The sequence below is a fragment of the Copadichromis virginalis genome, linkage group LG4, assembly GCF_057382275.1.
Source record: "Copadichromis virginalis isolate Kocher_CV1m ecotype Utaka linkage group LG4, C_Virginalis_male_GT1.1, whole genome shotgun sequence".
Taxonomy (NCBI): domain Eukaryota; kingdom Metazoa; phylum Chordata; class Actinopteri; order Cichliformes; family Cichlidae; genus Copadichromis; species Copadichromis virginalis.
Genome location: NC_140621.1, coordinates 15063659 through 15082967, shown reverse-complemented (window position 1 = coordinate 15082967; position 19309 = coordinate 15063659). Strand labels below are relative to the sequence as shown.

The following is a 19309-nucleotide window of genomic DNA, read 5'->3' as shown; positions in this document are numbered from 1 at the left end:
CTCCCTCTCACAGCTACTGCTGCTGCCGCAAAGCAGCTCTTGGCACCTGCTGAGGTTGTGGGTTAGGGGTTCTGGGCAAGCAGAGATTGAATGCTTTTCCCTCCTGCTTTCTGTGGGTGCTTGTCTCTCTTATTTTCTCCAGGGTAGGGCCAAAGAGACCCTTGGTCGGGTCATAGGCTGCATCCATGACCTCAGCCTTCTGAGCATCATCTAAGCCTGACAGGTTTAGACACATGTCTCTCTCACCCGAGACTGCAAGGCCCATTACACGCCCACAACCTTGGACTGCTCTCCTGGAGGAGCGAAGGATGAGATCATTAACCATGCAGATTTCATCCCAGAGGGCTGGATTTAGGGAACCCGAATCCAGCTGACAGCCCATGTCTTCTAGAATTTCTGACTGAGGCTGGTGGGAGCCTCTTGCCATCATGCAGGTTCGGTCCTGCCCCTTCGATATCCTGGGCGGCTGGCCATGGGATACCTAGCAGCCCATTTGCAGACCTTGTATAAATTGCTGTACGCCGGGGGTGCAAATTCTGCCCCATTCAGTGACCTGGACTGCTGGGGAGGGTAGGTGGAGTCATGCTCCTCTTTATCATACATGTCCTCTAGGTTGAGTAGGTCGAAGTTGGCATCACCCTCTCCGTCCTCGCCACCCGACTCGCCCACGTTTTGATCAAGGAAGTCCTCGAACAATGGGGGCATGAGCAGGGACTATTCTTTCATCATGTCCGCCCAGCTCATGGAGGCTCGCCGATGACGGATGTCACTCGTAGCAATAGCAGCCGACAGGTGGGGGTCCAAAATGTTCATTGCTGCTACTCTCAGCCTCCTTTCCAGGACTTTCTCTGACATAAACGCACAATGGGGGCATCCCTGAGGGTCCACCAGTGAAGCCTGAGCATGCTTGGCACCCATACAGATAATACACATTGTATGAGGGATGCAGCCTCTTTGGCCTTTGGTTCTGACCCCTTGGCGGGGGTAGGAGCCGTAGACATAGTTAGCGGAAAGGGGGTGAGACCAGGCTACACCAGGCTCATCGCAACACATTAGCCTGTTCGTAGTCAGAGCTAGCAGTGGGGATTAAATCCAAGCTAGTCGTAGCGGGAGTCAGGTCATTGTGATATGTTAGCTGCATTCTGCTAGCCAATATCGTTAGCAACTTAATGCTAACCGAACCCTGAGGTTGACTAACAAGCTAATGCTAGTGAGACACTAATACGGTTTGTGGCCTGCTAACAAGTTAAAGCTAGACGGACACTGAAAAGGCTCGCCGTAACGCGTTAGCCTAAGTTACACAAAGTCGGCTACCTTGCTAACTAAAACCAGGAACTGCCTGAACAGATCACCTAACACGATTACAGTTCACCAGAGTGTAACTATAAGTACGCTTCTTTCGAAGGACAACTTAAATTTCACCATAACCCTTACTGGGGAAAAGGTAGTTTAAGATTTAAAAGACATTACAATTGTTGTAATTACGTTAAAATCAGTGTTATTGACTTTAAGATCACAACCTGATTTAAAACAGAATCTAGTATAAAAATTCTTGCCTCTAGAAATAGCTATATGATATTAAGAGAATATGGCCGCGCAGTCTTTCAGTACAACTTTGTCCAGCCACTGGTAGGATTTCTGGATATCAGCCATCTCCTCTATCTGCCGGTGGTACATATTGTGCATGGGCCTGTCCTTCCATGATAGTTCCTCTTTTTCCTCCTCTTTCTTGGGTTTCTGCTGCCTGAGGTATTCACTGAGCATGCGTGACTGGTCAGGGCCATCTTCCTGATGTAGTAATGGATGTTCGTTGTCTCATCCTGGACTGTGGTGCTGACACTCACCAGTCCCCGGCCTCCTTCCTTCCGTGTAGCATACAGCCTCCAGGTGCTAGACTTGAGGTGAAACCGTCCATGGGGAAGAGCTTCCTTGTCTTGATGTCGATGGCTTCTATCTCCTCCATTGGCTAGCTTATTATCCCAGCAGGGTACCTGATCATGGGCAGGTTGTAGGTCTGGATAGCCCGGATCTTGTTCTTACCATCCAGCTGACTCCTCAGGAGTCGGCTACCTTGCTAACTAAAACCAGGAACTGCCTGAATAGATCACCTAAAACGCTATATATATATATATATATATATATATATATACACACACACATACATACACAGATAGATAGATAGATAGATAGATAGATAGATAGATAGATAGATAGATAGATAGATAGATAGATAGATAGATAGATAGATAGATATGTACATATACACACACACACACACACACTATATATATACATACAATTTTTTGCTATTTTAAACTCAAAAGTAAAAATTCTCAAGTATCTAAATCCTGCTTCAAATGTTTTTTTGATGCAGTGCTTTACCTCAGTACCTCCAGTCTACAGTTTTTGTTCTTCAGTCCATCTGAGAGGATCTTCATTTCCGAGTCTTTAAACTGGGTGTAGTTTAGTTCCAGTTCTCTCAGGTAAAAAGGTTTGGATGTGAATGCTGTCACCAGCATTTTGCAGATTTCCGCAGTCCTATAATGTCAGTTCATTCTTTTGGCACAGAGGATAAAAAACATTAGATTAGATATAAACATAGATTATACTATCCAAGTTTTAGCAAATGTCCTTCTAATCTAAGAAAACAAGACACTAAGTTGTGAATTTTAGTGACTGTGGGGGGAGACACTTTTACATAGAAGATTTTGACTAATTGTTAATCTTTTAAACACTGTTTACAATTAGAGTTACTGTATGGTGTCACCTCACATGTATCCACTTAAATCAGCAAAGGCTGTTTCTCCTCTGCCAAACAGGACCCACTACTGCAGATTAGTGCTCCCATTCTGAGCCAAAGCACTTTACATGAACACAAAATTTATTCATCCCCAGAAAACTTGGTGATCCACAATCTTCTCCTTTAGCTACAGGGAAGAAGAAGCTCTAGTTCTGACCACTGGGTATTTTTAGAAGGCTCAATTCAATTTCACTATCTACACCCAGGCCTGGTTACTTCCGGACCTGTTGAATCAAGACTTCCTTTAACTAGAACCTGTCTGACAAAGTAAAGTAGGCTAAAAGATTTCAAAAAGCAACACATCATACCACGATATCTTAAACTGACCTGAGCTTCTCAAGTTTAGGGCAGCCTAGACCAACAGACAGTACAGAGAACAATGAGTCCTCAAGTATGTCACCACTCAACTCTAGTTCTCTTAGATTTGAGATGACTGATTTTATGGCTGATGCAAAATCTTCCATCTCTCTTTCTGCAAGCCCTTTGCCAGAAAGACTGCAAGACCAAAGGACACAAAATCAAAAGAAATCAGTACAAAATGTTACAAAACAATCATATAAATATGATAATTTTACTAACCTTAGAGCTTCTAGTTTACACTGAGAATTTTTCAGTCCATCAGCCAAGGTTTCTGCACATTTATCCGCCCTACTGCCAAAAGTACTATTCACTATGTGCAGTTCAGTTAACACAGAGTGTGGCATGCAAAGAGCTGAAGAGATAGTTTTATATTCCCAAACACCAACATTTACACCTGAGATTCTGTAGAATTAATAAAAGGACAATTGTTTAAATATCAGATACAGTTTTTAAAAGCATACATTATTTCTTAACTTAATAGAAAATTGTGAACTCAATAAACCCCTTTTCCATCTGCACCCTGACACAGTCCAATATTACGGGATTTCCATAGGGGAAAGGATTTAGTTTTCCCTAATTGAACATTTAAAAAAAAAAAAGATCAATTAGATCTTACAATTTCATTTTACTTATATAGAACCAGTCCACAACAACATACCAAATCAAAATAAGCATTAGATGTTTCAAATATTCCTTTTGTGGCACACAAAATGGTAAAGGCGCTGATTAGCTAACTGTAACACCTCCTGCAGCGTGAAAAGAACAATATTTTAAACAGATGATTGATGTCAAAATGCCAGATAAATCAGTTAACATGAATGTATGGATTAAAAAGTCCGGTCCTAGGTAAAACGGCATAGGACAGGGTATTCAGGAACTGAGCATAAAAGTCACATAGTTGGTATCTGGTTCTGTTCAATAACAATAATTGTAAAAAACAAAACAAAACAACAACATACAATTATAGATAAAGTGCGGTAAACTGAATAACATTCTTGTATAAAGCACCAACTCACCTTGCTTTTCTGCAGTTTCTCACAGCTGGAAGAAGTCTAAAGATACCTTTTCCTGATGGTCTGTATTTCTTGAGATTGAATTCATCCAGAGGTGTGTTTGACATCAGAATCAAGTCAGCCAGAGCTGAACACTCAACAGGAGAGAGCGGTGATTCAGGAAAACAATTTGGTTTCAGATACTTTCATACTGAATCATGTAGGGAATTGTCTTTCAACTCAGTCAGGCAGTGGACAAGGTTTAGACATCTTTCAGCTGAGCAGTCAAACAAATCTATTTCTAATAGACTTGACCGAATTTCCTCAATATTTGTTGAATGCTCTTCAGTCTGCTGAATCAGGCTTTGAAGTGGTTCTTCTGATGATTGTAGAGACAAGCCAATAAGGAACCTGAGGAACATGTCCAGTTCTCCGGTCGTTCTAGGAGCCGAATTAGCTATTGTAATTTCAATCAGTTCATTCAAAGGTAGATCCACTGGAACTGTTTCCAAGATAGACTTGAGCTCTTCATCAGACCCTTTTAGCATGAAATCCTTGAGACTTTCAGAATCAATTTTTTTATTTACAAAACTGTGATATACAAAGAGAGCAGCAAAATACTCTTGAACTGTGAGATGCACAAAGCAGTAAAGTTTCTTTGTTAGGAACACACTCTCTTCTTTGAATATTGCTGTACACAACCCACATTAAACTCCAGCTTTCGTTATATCTATGTCATACTTCTTCAGATCTTTAGCAGTGAATATGATCCGGCCTTTTTCTAGTTGCTCAAAAGCCAACCTGCCTAATTTCAAAATGAACTCTTCATTTGACTTAAAGATCTCTGCTGTATCAGGCTCTTCCTGGTCGCCATATTTTCCATTAGCTATCGTTGTCTGAATAAGAAGGAAGTGTGTGTACATCCCAGTAAGAGTTGTGGGTATTTTTTGGTTTCCATCTTTGGTGTTTCTCATTTTACGCATCAAATACTCAAAAACATCTACAGCAATCCAACAGAAGATAGGTATGTGACACATAATGTACAGGCTCCGTGACATTGTCATGTGTTCAATTATTTTTTTCAGCGACTGCTTTGTCTTCAACTCTCTTTCTATTTTTTGTGGATCATCAAATCCTCTGACCTCAGTCCACTGGTAAACATACTCACGAGAAATGCGTTGAACTGCTCCTGGTCTTGAGGTAATCCAAACAAGTGCAGAGGGAAGAAGATATTTCCTGATAAGGTTGGTCACCAGAGTGTCCACTGAGGACACCTTCAGTATTGCCAGAAAGACTGCAAGACCAAAGGACACAAAATCAAAAGAAATCAGTACTGTGGTCGTTTTGAATTTCAGCTGAAGTTGACTTTCATCGAGACCATCAAAGATGAACAAAACTTCACGATCAGCCAAAGCTCTCGCAACTGCTATGGTTTTAAGTTCTGGATGGAATGTTTTCACAAGGTTCTCAAAGCTAATCTGATAATCTTGGACCAGATTTAGCTCCCTGAATGGAAACATAAAGATGAAGTCCAAGTCCTGATTGGCTTTTCCATCTGCCCAGTCAAGGATGAATTTCTTCACAGAGACAGTTTTTCCAATGCCAGCAATTCCCTTTGTCATCACAGTCCGAATTGCTGTCATGTCCTTGTCGCCTTGCACATGTTTAAAGATATCATTACAGTTGATTCAAGTACCCTCAACAATTTGATTCTTTATCTTCAATCTCCCAAATCTCATGTTGTTCATTGACATGTTCACTCTCTCCTTGTATAATGTAGAGCTGTGTGTAAATTTTATCCAATGATTTTTCATCCATACGAGACTTTTCATTGCCTTCCAACTCCCACTGACACTTTTGCCTTAGATATTCTTTGTTCTTTTTAAAGACCTCCTTGATGACATCTTCTGCTGTAGGTAAAGAGGAAAACCACCAATTTCAACCAAAACACATAATTTTAACGTTAACTTGGTCATTTTGACCTTGGTAAAGGATAAAAAAGCCCTCAGAATGGCTGCAATAAGTATCTTAAATAAAGCCTCAAATCCAAACCTGTATTTTATTCACAATAGAGCATATAAAAAATGATCATCAAATGTTTAAACTGTTGTCTGATACATCATTAAATGTTTCATTTAATAATTTATCAAATGTTTCAGTTGTTTTAAGGTCTTGATTGTAGGCAAAAAACCTCTTCTATTATGAAGCCATGCCACAATGCCGTTATAGATGAGGAAACTGCCAATTCCTTAGGCAATAATATAGTTGGTCCCTCTCCTTAATTGGTCAAGAGGATATGGTGTCCATGTTTTCAAAGAATGAATTCAAGGCTACGTCCACACGTACCTGGGTATTTTTGAAAACGCAGATTTTTCTATGCGTTTGCGCCTTTCGTCCACACGTAAACGGCGTTTTCGGTCACTGAACATATACAAAGATGGCGCCGGTGAGGTCGGCTGCCGTCACGACTTCTCCGACCACTTTTTCTTTGTCTTTGTTTTTTAAGTTAGTTTTCAGCGTTTCTAAATCGGCAAAATCATCACCATTGGGTACATTAGGTATGACAGTGACACTCTTGTTTCTATTGGGATACAATGTACTCACAATTCGAAGATTTTAACTCCGGATCCGAGCTGGCCGAGTGAGATCTTGAGGGCGAACAAAGGGAAGTGGCGGCGGCCTAGAGGGAAGCAAGCCGGCGTCAGGAAACAGGCTGAGAGCTCGTGCACACCGCACACCTCTGCCTAGCATCCTGCTCGCCAACGTCCAGTCACTGGAGAACAAGCTTGATGACCTCAGGGCCAGGATAAAGTTCCAGAGAGACATTCGGGACTGCAATCTCCTCTGCTTCACCGAGACATGGCTGAACCCTGCGGTGCCGGACCACGCCATCCAGCCGGCCGAGTTCTTCTCGGTTCACCGCATGGACAGGACACGGGACTCGGGGAAGTCAAGGGGAGGCGGCGTGTGTTTAATGGTGAACAACAACTGGTGCAACAGTGCGAACATTGTTCCTCTCACACGCTCCTGCACACCAAATCTGGAACTACTATCCATCATGTGTCGTCCTTTTTATCTACCTCGGGAATTTAAATAGGTCATTGTAAGTGCCGTTTATATTCCACCACAAGCGGACACGGTCACCGCCTTATCCGAGCTGCATGAGGCACTCACACAGCACCAGACACAACACCGGGACGCTGCGCTTATTGTGACGGGGGACTTTAATAGTGCCAACCTCAAACGCGCAGCGCCGAACTTTTATCAACACATCACCTGCCCATCACCTGCCCCACCAGAGGTGAAAGGACCAATCCCGCCCTCCATTTGGCAAATCCGATCACGCCGCCATCTTCCTCATGCCAAAATACAAACAAAGGCTGAAACAGGAAGTTCCGGTTCAGAGGAAGGTCGCGCACTGGACGGATCAATCGGTGGCCGCATTACAGGACGCACTCGATGACGTAGACTGGGGCATGTTCAGAAACAGCTCCGATGATGATGCCAACGTGTTTACGGAAACGGTTGTGGGATTCATCAGGAAACTAGCGGATGATACCGTGGAGACAAAGACTATCACAACGTTTCCCAACCAGAAGCCGTGGGTGGATAAAACCATCCGCGACGCTCTGAGATCCCGCACCGCTGCCTACAACACGGGACTCACGACGGGGGACATGGACCCGTACAAAGCCGCGTCATATAACGTGCGGAGGGCGGTGAAAGAGGCGAAGCAGCGCTACGGGAGGAAACTAGAGTCACAACTCCAACAGAGTGACTCTAGGAGCCTATGGCGGGGACTAAGGACAATAACGGACTATAAAGCACCAACAACCGGTATGACGAACGCGGCCGTGACTCTGGCAGACGAGCTGAACACTTTCTATGCTCGCTTCGAGGCTGCAGCTAAGGACTCCAACAATGCTAGTGCTAGCGGCGCTAACGGCTGCAGACAGGAAGATACTGCCAGCACCGGAAAAGTGCTCGTCATCTCTGAGCATGAAGTAAGGAGAGCCTTCAAGAGAGTGAACACCAGGAAAGCAGCAGGACCAGACGGCATCCCAGGTCGTATCCTCAGAGACTGCGCATACCAGCTAGCTCCTGTGTTCACTGAGATATTCAACATCTCTTTATCTCAGTCGGTGATCCCCACATGCTTCAAAGAGTCCATCATTGTTCCTGTCCTGAAGAAACCCCACCCTGCTTCTCTCAATGACTATCGCCCTGTAGCCCTCACCTCAGTAGTGATGAAGTGTTTTGAACACCTGGTCAGAGACTTCATCATTTCTTCACTACCAGACACACTGGACCCACTACAGTTTGCTTACCGTCCAAATCGTTCCACAGACGATGCCATCTCTCATCTCCTCCACACATCACTCACTCACTTGGACACTAGAAGGGGGAATTATGTTAAAATGCTCTTCATAGACTACAGCTCTGCATTTAACACCATAATTCCCTCCACACTCACCACCAAGCTGGAGCATCTGGGACTCAGCTCATCTATGTGTCAGTGGATCTCCAACTTCCTAACTGGCAGACCACAGGCAGTAAGGATGGGCGGACATGTCTCAGCCTCCACCCCTCTCAGCACTGGAGCCCCCCAGGGGTGTGTTCTGAGCCCCCTGCTGTACTCTCTGTACACATATGACTGTGTGGCCACTACCAGCTCCACCACCATCATCAAGTTTGCTGACGACACCGTCGTGGTGGGCCTGATCTCTGATGTCAACGAGACGGCCTACCTGAAGGAGATTAGGAATCTGGAGAACTGGTGCCAGAGGAACAACCTCCTTCTAAACGTCAGTAAGACAAAGGAGCTGATAGTGGACTTCAGCACTAAGCAGGAGAGGAACTACCAGACCCCTGTCATCAACGAGTGCCCAGTGGAGAGAGTGGACAGCTTCAAATACCTCGGAGTTCACATCACGCAGGACCTGTCATGGTCCTGTCACATCAACACCGTGGTGAAAAACGCCCGTCAGCGTCTCTACCACCTCAGACGCTTGAGAGACTTCCAACTGCCCTCCAAGGTGCTCAGGAACTTTTACTCGTGCACCATAGAGAGCATCCTGACGGGAAACATCTTAACCTAGTTCGGGAACAGCACCATGCAGGACAGACGAGCTCTACGGTCAGCTGAGCGCACCATCCGCTCCGAGCTCCCTGACCTGCACTCAATCTACAGCAGGCGGTGCTGGACCAAGGCCAGGAAGATCGTGAAGGACCTCTGCCATCCCAACAACAGACTGTTCTCTCTGTTGAGGTCAGGAAAGCGATTCCGCTCCCTGAAGACCAACACAGAGAGACTGAGGAGGAGCTTCTTCCCGCAGGCGATACGGTCTCTCAATCACACCACCACACAGTACTGACCCACACATATGGTTCTTACACACACACTGGACTTTCTGGACATTGTTTTCACTTCATCACTTAAATCACTTTAAGCATATTTGCACTGCACAAGACATAATGTGGATTCCACAACACTGGTCACTATATTCTTCATTTCCACTTAATACTTGTACAGCTGCTGTTATTGTGTGTGTATATTGTTGGGTCTAAACTCAGACCCCGCTGTATCCAAGACTTATTCCCATGAAAGAAAAGCAAGGCAACAGTGTTCGATCGATTTCTTGCGCAAGGGAGGCCTCTCGTCTGTGACCAGCACGTTGAAATGACCACACTGGTGGCCTCCTCTCGCCGCCTTTTATTGACAAACTTCAAACAATAGTTTACAAAACACCTCCCCTTGCAACCCCCCCCTTTGGTTACAAAGACAAGGCACTGTATGTAAATGTATACACTGAGTGTGTGTGTGTGTGTGAGAATGTGTGTGTGTTATGTGAGAATGTGTGTGTGTGTGTGTTGGTCAAAGGGTCATAAAACCTAAAAGCAGGAACAACATCCTTGGTCATAAAGAGGGTAGTCTTCCCCCACACCCAATGTATGGTTTACCAAAGATAACACAGTGAAACCATACAAAGGGTAGGAAGCTCTACCAAACATCAAACAGATCTTCAAGTTAGGATGTATCTACAATAAAACCTCCCCCAGCACAGAGTGGCTGGAGAGGTGGTCAGGATCAAAGGAATGGCTTTGATCCTACTGCTTAAACTAAGACTATACAAATTTAAGAAACACAATGGCGACATTCAACAATTAGACTTAACATTTCCCTCCTTTTTGTCATTGTTCTTAAATTTCAACTTATGCACCCTTTGTTTAGACAGTGTCAGTGTAGATTTCATTCATGCACAGTAAACTACATCCTATACATAAGCAAATCAGTATCAACAGTTCAAAAACAGGAATTAATATCTTCAAAAGAAGATGCCACCAAGGACCAGACGGTAACCAAGCTATCCAGCCTTGTGGCGGATCTACTCCTGTCGTGCAATTCATTATGTATTTCTTCAAGTAAACAACTGAATGTCAAAGGTCAAACAAGAAGAATCATCATTCTCAAAAATCATATGTCTCTACAATCCAACTGTATACAGACATAGGTATTTAAATGCATCAGTTGACTTTATTGTTTGTCCATATGGCTCTCAGCTAACTTCAAAGCTGCAGCAAGTCAACACCCTTCTTTATGACTCCTATCAACCCCCCAAATCTTCTCACTGTAGGCATCCTGTGGGGGTTAGAGTCAACTTGTGAATTATCTGCATTTACAACTCTTCTCCTGTCCTGTTGTCACCGCAGAAAAAGCTTTGTAAAGGAAATTGGATCAAGGTGTTTTGATCTTCTTGGCTCAAAACCTCAAGTGTTCATGATGTAAATGTAGACAAAAGGCTTCTCTGTTTACATCCTTCTTGCAAAAGACAAAAGAATAGGTGATGTTGCCATGTTCCATGGTTAATCTCCAACTTGGGCTAATCCATTGTCCTTCATACACATAGGCAATTGGCCTGTTTCCAGTTCGTTTAACTGTATAATGTCCTGCAACAAGTCATATTCTTTGAGTCAGACGAGCAGGTCTGTCCTACCAGAGCAGTTCACCTTCCCAGCTACTGGTGAATCAACCTTCCATTCAGGTTCAGAGCAGTTGAAAAGTTGGCAGTGTTCCTGGATGTGTTGCTAAAGCAACCAAACAAACTGTCTCGCTCTCAGTGATGCTACAGGGCCACAGTCCAGAAGAATGTGTAGCCAGTGGCATCACAAGCATAACCATTGGTCTCGTTGTTTATGTGAGCGGTTGTGTTCTTAAACTGCCACCAGTAGTTGTTGAAAACCCATGCGGGTACTTGGTGTGGTTCGCTCTGTCCCAGTGCGCTCCCTGTCATCCCACTCAGGGTCCACAGGCACAAGAAGATGCACAGCACATTCCCAGCCATTCTGATGAGTACCTGTGGCTCAGTTGGTTTCTTCACCGGATTGAGACGAGGGGCCCTGGAGGCTTTCCCCCCCCCCTTTGTTCCCGGTCTTCCTGCCACTTACTCCGAGCTGGCCTGGATGTGTGTCACCTTCTTGCAGTGCGCTTGATGTATCCAAGTGTTCCTTCCAGCAATCTTCACTGCTGTGGTCATCGTCAGCAGCATCCGATATGGACCTTCCCATCGTGGACTGGACCAGCACTTCCTCTCCATGGCCTTATCATCATCCAATCTCCAGACTTCAGGCTCTGCTCCTGCGAAGAAACAGAATCATCTGGCAGATCATTTGTTCTCATAACTACTTTACTTTTAAACATTTTCAAGCATCTAATCTGCTAATATGCTCTCTCTTCTGCTTTTCTATCATCACTACAGAAGACTGGAACTCTAACTCTAACTCTAAATCCTCTAACATGTGTAATCTCAAAGAGTCAGACCATTCTCTGTTGGAGTAATCCTCGTGTACTTATTCTATACAGTCTAACCATGTCCTGCCTGTCTTCCTAAATCTTAACTTTACTGTTCCATTAGTTCTCTCTGCAAAAAAGTTTTTTTTTTAAAAGTATTTAATAATCCTAGAGTGAGTATAACGACTGCTCATCTCCCTCCTGTTTGAGACATGGCATAGCCAATGGCTCAAAATAGCAGCAGTCTTATACAAATTATTAGGCAGTACTGGTTTATCACACAGATAAAAAAATCATCCTGCAAGCTTGCTCCCTCTGTAAGTCACAACTGTTTTCCTGCAGTAGGTGAGTGGGCCTGCATGTCTGCTAATGCTGTACTGATAAAAGGTTAACACCATGTTTAACTACAGCTGCCTCTTTTGTGATCTTATCTGCAAGAACTTTCCCTAATGCAACCGGATCTTTCCCTCACATGTGTGCTGCACATTTACAAACGGCAATTCCACTGGTTAATAACGCTGCATCCAGCAGAATTTGCAAGAGTTTGGTGTGTTCTGCAGGTTTCCCTGTAGAGGTTGTCACACCTCATCTCACTCACTGCACTACAAAGAAATGTACAGTAGCAAATGTATACTACCTATCAGTGTATATTGTCTCTCTACAGCTTTACACGCTTCTGTTAAAGCTAGCATCTCTGCTGCTCAAGCAAATATGAAACATGCTAGTTGTCCTACATAGATAACTCTCTCTCACTGTCAGCTACAGTAAAACGTGTTCTAGTCTGTCCCTCTGCTGTTGTAAAACTCAAATCATCAACAAACCAAACCTTTCCCTCAACGAGTGGCACATCTATTAAGTCATCCCTCAGCTTACACTTCTTCTCCTCGCGCTCTCTACTCTCATGAGAAGTGCCCTCCTCCATTGGCAAAAAGGGTTGGACAGATTCAGAATTCTGCACCACTTTATGGTAATATGTGTGGTTGTGAGAGTAACAGTAACATTAAAGACAAGTGTCTTGTAGGTGACAGAAATGTAAGTTTAGTCTGCAGTAGTAGACATCTACCTCGTGTGGAACTAACAATTGCAAAAGGTGAAATAAACTATTGAAACATTGTACAGCTTAAGCTGCTGCACATACTGGTCTCACGCATGGAGGTAAAGCACGAGCAACTAGAGCTAATCTTTTAGGATAGTAAGTTACTGGCTTCACTTGTGGAAAAAGTGCTGTTAGTTATTTTACAGTCACCTTGCATTTGTGCTGTTCACAGAACCACAAGTCCATCGCTGGACCTCCTCTGCGCTGTCACTTTTTGGAGCTTGGCACGCTCCCTCAGGTTCCATTTTGTGGGCGATCCTCTCAGTCACTCCTTCTCATCATGGCATCTCACGACATCTACAAATTGAAAAAATGACACTCCTCTCGCCACACGGCTTTCGCCATGTGTCAACTCCCCAATGAGACATGTACAAGAGTGTTGCACAGTCTCCCTAAAACAATCTCCAGGGTTTGTCCCTTGGAGCAGCTTCACTCCAAGCTGTAACCCTGTGTAAGAACATTAATCAGCACTTAAATGTTCAGCTTGTTTAACTCCCAGCTCCTGTATCACAGAAGACAAAGTCTTAAATTTAAACAACTTCACATTTGCAACCAACTGTAGATCATAAGAGTAATAAAGTATTCAGCATCACAGAGACAAGTATCATTGCGGGTTTATTCTAAACTCATTAAACTTCTACTTTTTCCCATAATTTGTTCCAAATTATTTAACATCTCAACGTCATTCCACATTATAATCAGTGAACTTCACTTATAGGCCATCAAAGCCTCATCTGAACATGGATGCACCACTTGCATAGGTTTAATACTTGTAAATAAACAGCTAATCACACAAATCACTGCAACAATAATAGAAAACATTGTTTAATGTTACTTCTGGACCCCACCTCTTGACGCATGGACACTCTCATGCGTCAACTCACCAAACCTGGATCCCTGTCTTAAAAACTGGCCATCATGGCCTGGAAGACAAGATCTGGAAATAAAATCAAACTTCACACGTATAAACAATTATATCAAAAAGTAATAAGCATTCAGCACGGGCGAGACAAGTGTCATGTGCAGGTTTTCTCAAATCATTAAATCACTATCATTACCATAATTCGCCTCAAACATGGATCATCCCATGTGCTCAGTTAACATTAATGTAATCGGTGACTTCTCTTAAGCAAAGTCACTCCACTCATATATTTATTATGGGTCCAAAAGTGGCCAGCAAATGAGCCCATAATAAACTATTCCATAAATATCGTAATCTCTTATTTGTTTTACTCATGTCACTTGTCCGCTTCTGCCGAATCCTCCACAGCATTCTCAGAGAAACAAACATTAGCAATACCCATTGACTGTGGTCAGACGGAGGTCAGACACAGGTCAACAGGTTCCAGAGGTGCCATAAAAACACCATAAAGTTAGCTAACCCTAGCCGTGGAAAGAATGTCATTCACATATAAACCCAGAAATCCTGTAGTGGGAAAGAACATCAACCAGTTGTCCTGGTATAAATCGCATCATCAATTCACATGAAGAACTGGCATGCTGTAAGAAAAGAAAATGCAAATATTAGCGCTGCGCAGGTGTGTGCATACTTTGTCACAGTTATCTCTGTGAGCAACACAAGCCTATGAATAACACACACATGGTAAATTCACAGACACAGAAAAATATAAACTAAAAGGTTAAATTTTCAGAGTTCACATAGTCATGTGACCCAAGTTTCCTCCTGTGGTCTCCTGCTCCTGCAACAGAGACACACACAGAGATACATCCACACCTTTGTCAGGTGGGGGTTGACTTCACACAATGGTGTTAAGTCAGTCAGTCAGTTCCCCATTTATTTTAAAATTCTTACTCATTCACTCAGTGATTCCTTCTTTTGCTAATTGTGGAAATTATCGTCGCATTCGTTTCCACGCTCAGCAAAACAACGTCATTTCAAAAAGAAAAATAATTTAGACTGGATTTCCTCGTTGAATCCTTTTGGACAGGAATTTGTTTCCTGATTGTCCCAAATAAGAGCCCATTTTAATTTTGGAGAAGCTCACTTTGCAACAGTTTTCTCGACGACGCTTCGGTTCTAATCGTGCAGATCTGCTCAAACAGAGATCATCAAACAAAACTTTCAGTGCACCATGAAAGTAACAAAATAAAAGAAAGAAAATAAAAGAAATCAAAGAAAATAAAGGAAAGATAGGTCTTGTTTAAATCATGACACGTGTTCTTCATGCCAGGGGGATAAATCGTAACAACCCAATTGGCAGGTTCAACTTTAGTAATAAAAGACAAATCAAACAGCCAGTTTAATCTCAAACATTCATCCAATCAGCCATACACACAACATACAGCATAACCCTGTTGTCTTAGCACATAATCAGTTTTAGTTCTCATGTAACTAAATGTGTGCCATGGTAAAACTTCTTCACACACCAGAAACTCACAATCAGCTCACTCAACTCACTCATTTAAGACCTCTCATCAGCATTCTGTTTCCTCCTCTATGATGCAACCATCTGTCCTCCTATAATATTCAGTCCACTAGTCTATGTATCACTTTCATCTTACTAGTGACTTGGACAAGATGACAAACAGAATCTCATGCTTAAGATGCTGTCTGGTCTCATGAGTATCATTGTATGTGTATATGCATGTGGGGTTAGTATAGTTAATGCATTTTCAGTATGTTTTTGTGTTCATCTCTCATCACACTTCCATTATTCTCATCACTGCTTAAAACAACACACATCTCTCTCTGTTTTTTTTCTTTAACTGTACTTTTCTCCAAAACAGAAAATAGCATTACAGCTGTTTCAGACTGAGAAACACCAAACACTCTTCGTGCTATCATTCATCCACACAACTATTTTATTTCTTTTTGTCCACTGGGCAGGTGACCTGCAGAATCACGTCTGCCCCAGCTGGATACCTTTCACACACACCATGACGTCAGACACTCTCACACTCGCGGAATTGATCAGGAGAAAAACTTTCTTCATCTTCACACTCTGTTACAGAAACACCATGTTTTTTTTTTGTGTGTGTGTTGTGTCAGGGATGGATATGTAGTTGTAACGTTTGTGTTCACTTTCTTTCCTTTCTGTCTCCTCTCTTGCCTAGTCTGTCTTGGACTCAATGCTGCTCCTAATATGCCTTTAATCTCTCCTCCACTTCTGCTCTCTCACGCTCTTCTCTGACTCTACTTTCTGCTAACATTCTTGCTCTTCCTAATGCTTTTCTACGGTGTTGTTCTAGAGTAGTTGCAGTGGATTGAGCTGTAGTTTCATCCTCAGGTTTCACAACTACTTCTTGCAATATTGCTCTTTTAACATTCTGTGCTTCTCTCCTCTTCTGAGCCTGCTCCAGCCACAACTTAGCAACTGCTAACTGCAATTCCTTCCTCTGCTTCGCTTTACCTGTTTTACCTGCTACACTTACAGATATTCTTTCTACCAGCATTTTACACTTAACTTCCACTAATGTCCCTTCAAATCCACATTTCTTATACCAACAACCTACATACTGCGTGCTGCCTGGTAAAACTTTCTGCATAAATTTTACATCTCCTTCTAAGGCAGACTTACACATTTTATTCTCCATTACAAGACAACAATCAGCCACACTCACGCAGACCACGTCTGGCCCGCACACACACACAACATAGGCCTATCGCTTGCGTCTGCACGCACAGCTAGCGCTCTCTGTTGAAAACTCTCAAACGCCCCATATGGCGGAGAATTCAACCTTCGGACACTCTCCAACGCCCCAAATGGCGGAGATTCCGGACTCTGAACCTAGGTTCTCTCCACGCCCCAAATGGCGGAGAACTCTCTACGCCCCAAACGGCGGAGAAGCCTGCGTCTCTCTCACGCGGCTAGCGCGCTCCCGGACTCACGTTTAACGCACAGCCCGTAGCCGCTCTCTATTGTTTTGGGTCCACGTGCGCTCTCGTGACCAGCGCTCCCCGGGACTCAAACGTTTCACGCAGAATCACGGTGACGCGTATCTAGGATCCCACATTCATTCACACGGTTATAGAGACGCTCTCTAAGGCCTTCTGTACTCACTGTTTGTTTACGTTCATGGGAAGAGTCTCTGGATCCCGTCAATCGTCATCCATCCCGAGGGGAGGTCAGGCGCAAACTTCCCGGCCTGGTGGCAAGCCAAAAACACCAGGGCTTTACGTCAATCATCCCAGACGTTGCGGTGGCGTCCTCTCCCTCTCCTCGGTGGATGCAATGTGTTAGGCTCCGGCTCCGAAGGACCAAATAAATGTTGGGTCTAAACTCAGACCCCGCTGTATCCAAGACTTATTCCCATGAAAGAAAAGCAAGGCAACAGTGTTCGATCGATTTCTTGCGCAAGGGAGGCCTCTCGTCTGTGACCAGCACGTTGAAATGACCACACTGGTGGCCTCCTCTCGCCGCCTTTTATTGACAAACTTCAAACAATAGTTTACAAAACACCTCCCCTTGCAACCCCCCTTTGGTTACAAAGACAAGGCACTGTATGTAAATGTATACACTGAGTGTGTGTGTGTGTGTGAGAATGTGTGTGTGTTATGTGAGAATGTGTGTGTGTGTGTGTTGGTCAAAGGGTCATAAAACCTAAAAGCAGGAACAACATCCTTGGTCATAAAGAGGGTAGTCTTCCCCCACACCCAATGTATGGTTTACCAAAGATAACACAGTGAAACCATACAAAGGGTAGGAAGCTCTACCAAACATCAAACAGATCTTCAAGTTAGGATGTATCTACAATAAAACCTCCCCCAGCACAGAGTGGCTGGTGAGGTGGTCAGGATCAAAGGAATGGCTTTGATCCTACTGCTTAAACTAAGACTATACAAATTTAAGAAACACAATGGCGACATTCAACAATTAGACTTAACATATATATATATATATATTTATTTATTTATATTTCTTCATACATTCTTATATAGTTCTATACTGTGTATTGTGTATTTTGTTGTACAGTTATTTTATTTTCAACTTTAATTTATATATTTTATCTTATTCTTTCCCAGTTAAATTTACCCTTCATTCTAATTTGTGTTGTACAGTTATTTCATTTTTTATATTTTATATTCTTATATTTTATTCCTTCCTAGTTAAATTTACACATTTCTTAATTTTTCATATTTATTTCCTATCTTATTCATAGCCCTTTCCTTTTTTTTTCTTTTTTTCTTTAGGTCACGAGCAGTTGTCTGAGCATTTCACTGCATGTCGTACTGTGTATGACTGTGTACGTGACAAATAAAATTTGAATTTGAATTTGATTTGAAAACTGAGATTTTTAAAAACTCCGGCCAGGGTGGATATTTTTGAAAACTCAGTTTTTGCATTTACGTGTGGATGAGAAAAACGGAGAAAACGCAGCGTCAAAGGTGTGCGCCTTTTTTGACGTCACACTGTGCACCGCGTTATTGTTTCGGTGAAATGAATTTCTACAATACTGTTACTGTTAATTGTACTCTCTGCAGTGTTTAAATGCTTACATATACACACACAGTTACTGTCCCTCCACACATAGGACTCGGTTCTGCTTCTATGCCCCATCCTTGTTTACTATTTCCCACCGAGGCTTCTAGACTTCTGATTGGCCAACATTTCTACACTGTCAGGAACATATTGCCACCTGTTGCTTTGGCATGTTCCTAGCAGCGTTTTCATTCATTTCTGCATTTACGTGTGGACGGGATTATTTTTTAAAACGAAAACGGAAAATCTCCCCCCAGGGGGGCCTGGCTAAACTTTCAGGGAAAAGGGGGGCACAAAGACATACTTTTCTTTCTTATTCTCATTTAAAATGTCTAGCTTTTAATAAATAAATTATCCGAATCTTACACCCAAAGTTTTAATCTGATGTAAAATGTATAGAAGTCCATTACTGTATATAGTAACTATTGAGTCTAATATACCCTAGTAAGCTATAGTACTTTTTCCTTTGGGAAGGTACAATCTGTGCAGTCTCCAATTCTGTTGAAGAAAGATGTTGAATCTATTTAATTATTCTTGAAAAAGAATTGATTTCTGTGCATTTTTTTTCACACTGCATCAAATGAAAGTTTATTACGTCGATTAAGCACCACGAGGTGGTGGGTGGTTCCCTTTTTTTTTTTTTTTTGCTGGGTGTTTTAAAGCCCTATTAGTTAGGTTGCTTACTCTTTAAAATACCAGAATAGGGAGGATGGAGTAGGTTTAAGTTTATTAGATTGATCAGTATTGCTGAACTATGAAATATTTTGGGTGCAGTGTATTTTTTGCATACAGGTATAACAGAATAGCTTTAGTGGTTTTTTGTTTTTTTTA

At 42.8% G+C, this 19309-nt stretch overlaps 2 pseudogenes across 1 annotated transcript in view; both read right to left on the bottom strand.

Annotated features, from left to right (window-relative positions):
* Positions 1-19027, bottom strand: part of LOC146711072 (uncharacterized) — a 32378-nt pseudogene extending 13351 nt beyond the window's left edge. The window contains exons 1-6 of the transcript XR_014920094.1: positions 17060-19027; positions 6757-13334; positions 4177-5446; positions 3380-3562; positions 3128-3295; positions 2383-2556 (exon numbers count right to left, since the gene is read on the bottom strand). The product of XR_014920094.1 is annotated as an uncharacterized LOC146711072 (transcript). The remainder of the gene's footprint in view (positions 1-2382; positions 2557-3127; positions 3296-3379; positions 3563-4176; positions 5447-6756; positions 13335-17059) is intronic.
* On the bottom strand, positions 333-1001 carry LOC146711073 (uncharacterized; annotated as a pseudogene).
* Positions 19028-19309: the final 282 nt, after the last annotated feature.